Raw genomic sequence first — 10,840 nt, 5'->3', positions numbered from 1 at the left:
ACTTCTGAAAGAGGGATATGATGAGTCAACTTCACTAATTATACATGCAAATTAAAATCCAACATCTTCTTAGGTAGTACTTCAGTGTAAACCCAGTTTTTCTAACATTGTCAGCAGCTTTTCTATTCACAGCAGCAGCAGTCCAATTAAAATGGCCATCAGAGCAAAACTGAACTGCATTGAATGTTCTCAGTAATGTCATATTTAATTTACAAGTACAGTGTTGATGATGTTCATTACTGTCCTCTGCAAATCTTCATTCAGTTTGTAGACATAGAGTTTTATAAATTACTAGAGGCCCGATGCATGAAATTTATGCAAGGGGCTTGGCCCTCGCAGCCCTGGCTGCCTTGGGCCTCGAAGCCCTGGCTTCCTCCAGAAGGTTCTCCAGACGGTCGTTCTGCTGTTTGGTCTAATTAGTATAATAGCTCTTTATTATATAGGATACTTACACCTTTTAAGAAAGATAAAGATCAGTGGGTTTGTATTCCAAATCAATGCTGCTGGGTTTCTTACATCCCTTTAAATCTGCAAAAATCAGCTCACAATGCTTAAACCATTTTTTTTTGTAGTAATTGTTCATAAAGGTGTCCAAAGAAGGGACATATACTTAAAAAAAATTCCAAAGCAAATCACAAATTGCTAGAAGTCTTATTAAACATATCTTCCAGGTGGCAAAAAATAGAATTAGATTATTCTATTGGATTTTCAGGGTTGACAATGTTGTTGAGTTTATTTTACTGCATAATTTAGAATCATGGAATAGGAAGCTTTGATATATTTTTTTTTAATCTGAGGAATGATGCTATTGAAAGAAGCTGCAAAGTGACCATGCTAATACTTTAGGCTTCCTCCCTGCATCAATCCAGTACATGAGTAATGAGTGGTGTGCACCCATTCCCATCTTTCATACTGGAAAGCATTTTAGAGTGACAGTAGGCTGCTGGATAGAGTGCAGAGAGGCAGGCATCCTCACTCACTATTGCTAGGCAGGTGAATGGTTCACACCACTTAAAAAAGAAATCTGCTGTATTTGTGAAAATTATTAAGGCACATACATACCTTTGGTTCAGCAATTCCACTTTTGAAATAGATTCCTATGGAAATAAGGTTTTGATTTTTATGCCTTAATTCCCTATAGTAGCAAAAACAACTATACTACACACTCATTAGTTGTGGGAATAGTTGAATTAATTTTAGTGATCCAAATTATGAAATATGCAGCTATTAAGAATAACAAATTAGTGCTATATCTATGAACTGGGCAAATATATCTGTTCATGATAAATTATCCAGTGAGAAAAGTAGGTTAAGGAATAGTGAATATTGCAATTCATTTCTCAATAACAAAAGCACAAGTGTGTGTGTGTGTGTGTGTGTGTGTATTCACACAAGTATATATACATACTTTCAAAACACAAGTATGTATAAAATAAGTATAAAAATATTAAAAAACAAAAGTATATACTCATACAAATGTGTGGAAGCATAGGTGTGTATGTATGCATATACATATACATATTTGTCTGAGCATAGAGAAAAGTGTGGAAGGATAGATCCCAGGTGTAGCAGGCAATGAATGTCTCTTCTTCACTTAGATGGCCTAGAGATCCTTTCCTCAGCTCTTTGCCTGCTTCCTAGCTTCCTCATACTTTGCTAAGACTCACTTGTGACATTGAGAAGACATTTGGGCACTGGAGCTAAATCACTTTTAAGAGCAATGGAGATACTTGACAGTTATATCCCCATGGGCCGTTGTCCTGGGTGGAGTAGAAAGCCTGGCCTCCAGGCAGACAAACTCTCAAGGTATAATTTATACTCCAGAGCTTTTTGAGAGAGAAGGTGGAGCTTCGGATTTCCCCTAAAATTACACCCTTGTCTGGGAACTCCTCCATTTCTATCCCTCTTCCCCCATTCCTGTACTGGTTTCTCCTGGAATTAAATCCTTAATATATCACTGACCCCTGAATTGTCTCAGAATTTGCTTCTGGGAGAATTTGATTCCAGTTTAAGGTGGGTTACTTCAGGAGGATAAGGGGTGTTATCAATTATTAACACATTTTTTTTGCATTGTTGCACTAATTATAATAAATGTCTTACTTTTAAGTTAAAAAATCATTAAGACATCTTAAAAGAAAAAATAGCTTTCAGTAGCATTTGTTTTATATGCTATTTTTGGGATGGCTGAAAGGTAATTTCTCAGTTGTAATTCTTCTTATTCACCACACTGAGATAGATGCACATAACCCTATTTCTGAAGCAGCACCTGATGTTATATTGTGGTATTTTTTCTTATGATTTTATGCCTGAGTACATCAGAATAAAGCAAGACACTCTCTACCTGGCTTCATTTGTTCCTACTTTTAACCATACAAGAATCAGAATGACGTGCCAAAGTCCACTGTACTTCAACTTCCTTTGTTAATTTTAAAACAGCAGTTCAGAAACTCTTGTATTTTATCATCCTACGAGTTCTTTAACCTCCAGTTCCATTTTCCCTATTGTTATCGACAAATAACTTATAGAAATATGTTGTAAGTGGAAATGTCTAGAGACAGCTTTGTTTTTAACTAAATGTGTAAAAGGATCACACACACACATCTATATCCCAATGGTGTTCCCTGAAGGGAGTTCTAAGATATGCTATCTTGACAAAAAAAAACTAGTCCTCTTGGCAGATAGCTTTTGAATTCAAGCTCTAATCAAATATTTATTCTAAAAACATAAGTAGCCTTTTAGGTGAATTTAGAAAAAGTAACCTCTATATTGTATCAAAGAAAATCTGATAAGAAAAATATATTTCTTTGCATTTTCATCTTCTGTTAAGTTCAAACTTGAGCAGTTCTTAATCCAAAATAAGTAACCACTGGGGCAGACACAAAGCAAGGAACATGATTTATTTATTTAGTTGACTCTCCTTTGTAATGCATAACTGCTACTTACATAGGCCCCATATCATCATACTATATGTTATGTACCATAAAAAATTATTAAAAACTAATTTGGTGGACTATTTTGCAAGGAATGGTGTTTCTTTCTTATGAAATATTTACGTGGTATTCTTATTCAATTTGATAATGTTACAGAAATTACCAGGCGACTGAAAAATATGCAGGAGTACCCGAGACACAGGGAAAGCCCATTTATTTTCAGATGTTCCACATGTACCAGTGTAGTGACTCAGGGGAGAGTGTTTCTCTCCAAATCCTGAGGAAACCAGTATGGAGGAAGCCCTTCCTTAGTACCCTTTCGGTTTCTTTGTCCCCCAAATAAGGATTAGACTTCTGGACCTTTCACAGGCTTTGCAAAAAGCCCTGTGTGTTGGGATGGGGGCCGTGGTGCCACACCTAAAGGCCTGGCCTGGTGCCAGTACTGATAACCACCTCTGGGGGTTGTGTATTGTTCATGGTTTATGTCCTCTGTAACAGGGGAGTACTTAGGTAAACAGGTTTTGCAAGACCAGATAATTAAGGAAGGGGCAGTGACTAGACTATAGGCTAATAAGAATGTGCATTCAGGCTGCTATCACAGATTCAGATTGCTAGCCTCCCAAAAATGTCTTATTTTCCCCATCAATAAGTGTTCTCATCTAGCAGAAAACATGTTATAAATGGAAAAAACTATCAGATATGAAGTGCCTAGATAAAATCTCTCCAGGCGACATAAAAACCAATAAGCAGAGCAATTTGCCAGCTTATTTAGAAACTATTTTGTAAATGAAGGAAAATGTCATTTCATATTTTCTACACCCAAATACATGTACTCTATCAAGACGTACTCTTTTGAACTATTGTGTGTCATTTATTTGGGCACAATTCCAATGAACATGATTCAACAGAACAAAAAGTATTGAAAAGTCTAATAAATGTAGATATTTGTAGATGGACTCAGTGTTTACAAAAAAATTTCTCTTTGAATAATGGACTTGGTATCTCAATATTTATATTGAAATGCAATTTACATACAGTAAAATGCACAGAATCAATGAGTTCTGGCAATTGCATGGACCTGTGTCACCAGCAAACCAAAATAATATACAGACTACTGCAATTACCCTAGGAACTTATTTCAGTCAACAGAGCCACCACTTTCTGACTTCCATATCCATAGGTAAGTTTTACTTTTTTAAAGACATTATATAAATGGATTTATTTACTCTTTTGTGTTCACTGTCTTTATTTCAAAATGTTGTTGTATAATTATGAAACAGGAATTTTTAGGGGTGAAAAGGACAAGTTTAGGAAATTTTAGAAATTAAGAGGACCATGGAAGAAGCACAGGGCTGCAGAGCAGCAGAAGGTGTATTTCCATAGAATAAAGGAACTGCAAAGCTGAAACAGGTACATTTTCATAGAAAGAGGGAGCTGGGAACAGCAAAAGGTCTATATTTACAAAATAAAGGGAAGGAAGCCCTTCATCCAGGACCTTTGAGCCCAGGGGTTACTATAGTAACCAGTCTAATGGAATAATGACCAATCAGAAGGGATATCAAGGCACACAGATCGGCAGGCTTTATAAGTTGTAGGAAAAAGGAACTCAATGGGACCCTTTCCCCCTCTCCATGTGGGAGTCCTTGCTGCGAAACTCTTTCCCTTCCCCATGTGAGAGTCTGTACGTATGCTTTAATAAATCTCCACCTTTGCTATACCACTTTCTGTCCATGGATTCATTCTTTGATTCTGGCAGACAAAGAATCCGGGACATCCTTCCCAGTCAAAAAATTCTGCTTCAATTAGTTCATTATTTTACATCGTTGAATTGTGTTGTGTTACATGAACGCACCATAATTTGCTTACCTAATCTTTCGATGAACATTTAGGCTGGTTTTGGCTTTTGTGAATAAAGTTTTGGTGAATATTTGTGTACAAGTCTGTATGTGAACATATGTTTTTGTTTCTCTTGGGTCAGCATCTGGGAGTGGAATTGTTGGATCATAAGGTAGATATAAGCAATTTTTAAAGAACTTTCAAATAACTCATTAAATAAGTTGCATTTTACATTACTACCAGCAATGTCTGAGTCTCAGTTGCTCCATATTCTTGTCAGCATTTGGTGTTTTAAATTTTTTATATATTAGTTGTTGTAAAGGGTCATTTTTTGGTAGATTTCATGGGGTTTCCTACTTTATAATCATAATGTTATCAGAGAAATGCATGGATGGAATTTCTCTGTTGCTAGTGGGAGTGGGGTTCTTGGGATAATAAGCATTTCCAGAAGCCTCCACGGGAGGATGAGATGTGGTAGAAAGCTTTATTTGCCTCGAATGACATCCCTGAGTTTGCAGTCACATTTTCCTTAAACCAGTCCTGGAAGAGGTGCAGCTGGGGATTCGGCAGAGCTAGAAGCAAAGCCAGTGTCCAGAGTTTCCATTTCATGGTGGAGTTGGGTCTGGCATAGCATCAGGCTAGTTCCAGTCTGTTGGGCTATTGTTTGGGGTCCACATGGTCATGAGCCATGCAGGTGAATACCAGGGAGCAAGGCCCTGCAAGGAGAGAACCAGGAGCCCAGCTCACCAGAGAGGAAGCTTAGAGGATTTAAATATCTCAAATTTCACTCCCTTGCAGTGGCCGTGCCTACCCTGGCCAATGATCTGTTCCCAGGTGTGACTAACAGACAAGTACTTTCCCTACATTACCCAGACCTCACAGGGCATGCATCCATTGTGCAGTCTCTTCCTTTGCTCCTTTCCCCTTATTAATAACCAGGCTATTTATGGTATCAAAAAGACCTCGAGTAGATGTTGAGAAGTGATGAATGTGGACATCCTTGCCTTTTTACCAATTTCAGTAGAAAAGGTTTAATGTTTTACCAGCAAGTGTAATATTAACTGTAGTTTCTTAATAGATGCAATTTATCAGATTGTGGAAACTCTCTTCATTTACAAGTTATCTGAGGGTTTTTAATATAAAATTGGTATTCAAATGGATGTTCTTTTTTGTTCAAGGCATTTTTTGCATCTATGATGATGTAATTCTTCCCCCTCTCCTCCCCAGTTATTCTGATAATGACTGAATGATTTTCAACTATAAAACAATCCTTGCAATCTTGGCATAAACCCCACTTGTTCTGGTGTACTATCTTACTTAAATAATGTTTTATTTGATTAGCTAATATTTGTTAAGTCAATATCATGACGGATTTTGTTTTCTTGTTATCTCTGTCAGGTGTTGGTATTGCAGTCTTAGTATATTGGTCTCATAAATCAAGTTGGGAAATATTGTCTACTGTTTCCTGTTTTCTGGAAGAGTTTATGTAGCACTGGTATTATTTCTTTCTTAAATGTTTGATGGCATTCAAAGTAATCTGGGAGTATTTTAATATTCTAATTTTCATCTAAATAGTAATCAGTGAAATGGAAATTAAAACCATTTATTTCATTATTTATTAATTGCATTTGCACAATTTTAAAGCAGTATTCAGTGTTCTCCAGATAGAGTGATATAGTGAAATAAATTGCATCTATTAGTGCAATTTTTTAGAAAATAATTTGTAAATAAGCACCAGGAATCTTAAGAAACATATAATCTGTTTCACACATCTAAGACTTTTATAAGGAAATAACCAGAAAGATATCCGAAGATGTATGCATAAAATCTTAATTTTAAAAATAATTGTTATATAATTTAAATATAAAAATATCTCAAATATTCAACATTAAAGAAATTAATTTGGCATGGTCATATAATGAAATATACCACCATTAAGATTAAGTTTTAAAATGTTCAAAATATGAGAAAATGCCTATAAGTAAAAAAAATGAATAATAGGGCATTTTAATTGATGATATGATCACAACTATTTAAAAATTTAAGTACTAGAATATATAACTATATTAAAAAACTAATTTCTTAATCCCCAGTATCCAAATCAACTGTGTAATAGACATATTTGATGAATATTGCAAGACACTTTAGGATAAAAGGATGTTTCACTGACTGTTATTATCACATAGCCTGAAATATCTTAGATTCAGTTGAAAGACAAGGGTTTCAATTATAGAGCAAAATTCTAAAACTGTGTCTCAGGACTGTGACTATAGTTATAATAAGACTTGACAAGTAGTATTTGCCCCTAGGCCTTTCCTGAACTTATTTTTCCCTTTAGAAATGGTTCCAAAGGGCCCTTTGGAGGAACCCCTATACAGCAGTGTGACCTCATGTGTTTGTTCTGAATCTCCATTATAATAAAAGCTCTGAGACTTGTCAAAAGAAAATTGCCTCAGGGTGTTCCTGTTGGTCACATTTTAAGGCAGTTTCCAATAAGTAATCTCTGAAACCTTCTAGCAATGCTGGGGAAGATTAGTCCAACTTTCTGGGTTGTTCTGATGCTAAAAATCTCCAGTCAGTTTTATCCCTCAGTGAAGGGGGCAGAAGTGCCTTCAAAGGAACATTAGGTCTGAGGGCGCAAATTTAATGGAGTTTAATTTAACCTTTTAATCTGCTAAGGGCATCTATAAAGGAGAATTGCTTAAAGGTTTTCCTTTGACAGAGTATTTTTTATTAGGTATAATAATGATGTCAGTGCACTTTCTCCTTCTTTGCAAATGTCCAGAGTCTTTCCAACAAAGCCAAAAGAGCAAAGTCTGAAAACTCTTCAAAGGTTGTGATAGAACAAAATTCAATGGAGTAACTTAGAAGATCTAACTGGCTTTATTAAGCACGTCATGAATTGGGCAGCATTCCATCTAGCAACCAGAAGGGTGGTTCTGGGGGTTGTACCAAATGGAAGGTCTTTATGGAAAGAAGAGTGTGTCAGAAGAGTTAATAGCAAAAGGAAAAAAAAATTATTTTTTTTGACCAAGACATTTTGGGAGTAAAGGATTGTAAGGGGAGGGAAAGGCAAGGGTTTTATCATGCAGATTGCCTCTTCTTTCTATGGAAGATGGAGCAGGCCCATGTGGCAGATTACCTTACTGGTGATGACCAGAAAATTCCAGATTGGTTTATTAAGGTTACATTTCAGGTGAAGGTGGAAACCGCAGTTAAGGCGTTATCATTGTACTTACCTAGTTATTAACATTAATAATAGAAAGAAAGCAAAGGGAAGGCCAGACATTATAAGCATGGTCATCTGCACAGTTTGACCAGGAGGCTACAGCTTCATGCTCCCCAGGGAACCACTGTTCCATCCCCTGCAGATCACTGGGGGAAGGGATTGAACAAAGGGGGAAATGGATGCATGCACAGTGAAGTGGACATGACATAGGGAAAGTGCTTGCCTATCAGTCTAGCCTGGGGAACAGCGGATTGGCTAGGGGGTGACCCTGTCAGAAGCATGCAAATCTGTAAAGAGTTAAAATCCCCAGACAAAGGGTGCTCTTTCTCTATTTTTTATTCTTGCTCTGTAACCTGCACTCATCCCATGTGCTCACCTGTTCTCTCTCCATAGCATTTGGTCTTGAGGAGACAGAAAAAAGCTAGGTATATAGGGGTGGGACCATGGGAATGGAAAGTAAAACCCAAGAACCCATCTGGGCGAAGTTACCCAGACACTCCAACTGGGTGGGGAAGGAAGGGTGCTCTTGAGAGGTATGAACTTTAAAATGTATGGATATTGCTAAGACAGACAGCTTGCAGATAGCAGTCACAAGGCAGTGAGGCGTAGAAATAATCCCAAGGATGTTGCTAAGGCAAAATTCTTTGAAAGGACCAACCAGGAACTAACAAGCAAGCATATATATATGCATGTGCACTTCCTCCTTGCTCTCCCCAGGAGCAGCGCATAATGGATACCTGACATTCTTGTTGGGAAGGGGGGAGGGAGCACATCTCCCTTCACCCACGTGGCTTATGGTCATGTGGGCCTCCACACGTGGACTAATGGCCTTTAATTAGCTTGGATGCTGAACTACTCCTGACTGTAACGTGGAAAGGAAGCTCTGGACACTGGGCTGTTCCTGGAACCCCAGCTGTACCTTTTCCAGGACTGGCTTCTCCCAATAAACTTTGGTTCCCCTATTTTTGTCCATATCTTCATTCTTTGTTTTCAAGAGTCAACAAATTTGGACTCAAAACACCAACATTTTTGTTTGTAAGCAGCCACATGGCCTAAAGCCATGCAAACCCCACATGCAATGGTCTGCAGTTGGAAACACAAGCTAAACTAGCCAGAAGCTGTACTGGACTGGACTTTAATAAGGAGCAAAGACTATGGGCAGTAGCCTTTATTGCCCTGCTGAAGACAACATTGGGCAATTTACAGGTGGCCAAGGAAGAGGAAAACATACATGGCAGGGAAATTCTTGCTAGACAACTCAAACTATGGGATACTGGGTATCTAGCTAACAGGTACCTGCCTGAAGCCCTCTAATTTACCATATTTAATTTAAAATCTCCTTCCTGAAGCAGGTTTCTGTCTGAATTTCTTGGGCAGGAAAGTGAAGAAGGTCAGAGGTTCCCTTTGAATCTTATCTATACATATAAAAGCCTAAGTGACCATCACAACCAAACAGACGACCGAACAGGCTGCATGAGGCGACCAGGCCGGCAGGGGGGTAGTGAGGGGTGACCAAACTACTGAGCAGCAGGCTGCGTGGGGTGACCAGGCCTGCAGGGGGCACGGGTGGGGGGGGGGCGACCAGGCTGGTGAGGGGGGGGGCAGTTGAGGGAAACTAGGCTGGCAAGGGGGGCAGTTGGGGATGACCAGGCCAGCAGGGGGGCAGTTAGGGGCGATCAGGAAGCAGGCAGGTGAGCAGTTAAGAGTCAGTGGTCTCGGATTGTGAGAGGGATATCCGACTGCTGGAGTAGGGATCGGGCCTACAGACATCCCCCGAGGGATTCCGGATTGGAGAGGGTGCAGACTGGGCTGAGGGGAACCTCCCCACACCCCCCTGCATGAATTTCATGCACCGAGCCTCCAGTTTCTTAATAAAAGGCTTAAATTAATATCCCAGAAAGGCAGCTTCAGAGTGGCAAAACTTTGGTCCCTGCAGGGTCTCTGACTCTCTCATGTATTGGGGTTCCCACATGTATGTATGTAATTAAATTTTATTATTTTCTCTTGTTAATCTGCCTCATGGAGATTTAATTATTAGACCAGTAGAAAGAATCTGGAAGGGTAGAGGAAAGTTTCTTCCTCCCCCACATTCACATCTCAAACATGTCTGGAGAACTGCAAACACCTTAGGTGATATTCCCACAGTATCCAGTGGGGGAAAGACCTTGTTTCCATTATTCTGACCTCTCACTGAAGCCTCATCAAAAGTCATTGCTGATCTCAGCTGTGCAGTTAGAAACAAAGATAAGCCAGGCCTACACATGGGGTGACACAGAATGGAGGGGAGTGGTGTCTGCTCCCCTGTGACACTCACTTTCTAAGTCCAGCTGTGTCCAGCAGAGCAGTGATCTCATCAGGGCCATCAACGGTGTTGCCAGTAAACTGATGACAAGTGTAGGTGGAAATGGAAAAGAAAGAAAAATATGAATGGTATTTTAGATGTAGACTTTACATCAATTGGTACCTAATAGTATAATGGAGAAGTCAAATCTGAATTTAAATTTTTTTTTTTTTTTTTTTTTTTTTTTTTTAGTGTAGATTATTAAGACAAAACTAAAAACTAAAATAACAGTCTAGACATTTTAATTTGAAGGGAACATGAATTCACGATGAGAAAATTGAAAGGGGTAGTAAAGAAGAACATATTATATATAGAAGAGAAAACAGCTAATTGATGGAATAAGATCCTGCAGGAGGAGAGAGGGAGAAAGCTAGTGTAAAAGGGGAGGCTATGGATGTCTTGGAAAGAAAGTTGGATTTCAAAAATTTATTATATCAGAATATTTTTGCTAATCGCTATATCGTGTGTGTGTGTGAGTGTGTGTGTGTGTGTGTGTGTGTGTGT

This window comes from Myotis yumanensis, unplaced genomic scaffold (genome assembly GCF_028538775.1).
Source record: "Myotis yumanensis isolate MYYU_CA2020_CCGP unplaced genomic scaffold, mMyoYum1.0.hap1 SCAF_6, whole genome shotgun sequence".
NCBI lineage: Eukaryota > Metazoa > Chordata > Mammalia > Chiroptera > Vespertilionidae > Myotis > Myotis yumanensis.
The sequence above is the reverse complement of the archived record's forward strand: the minus strand, read 5'-3'. Positions refer to the sequence as shown.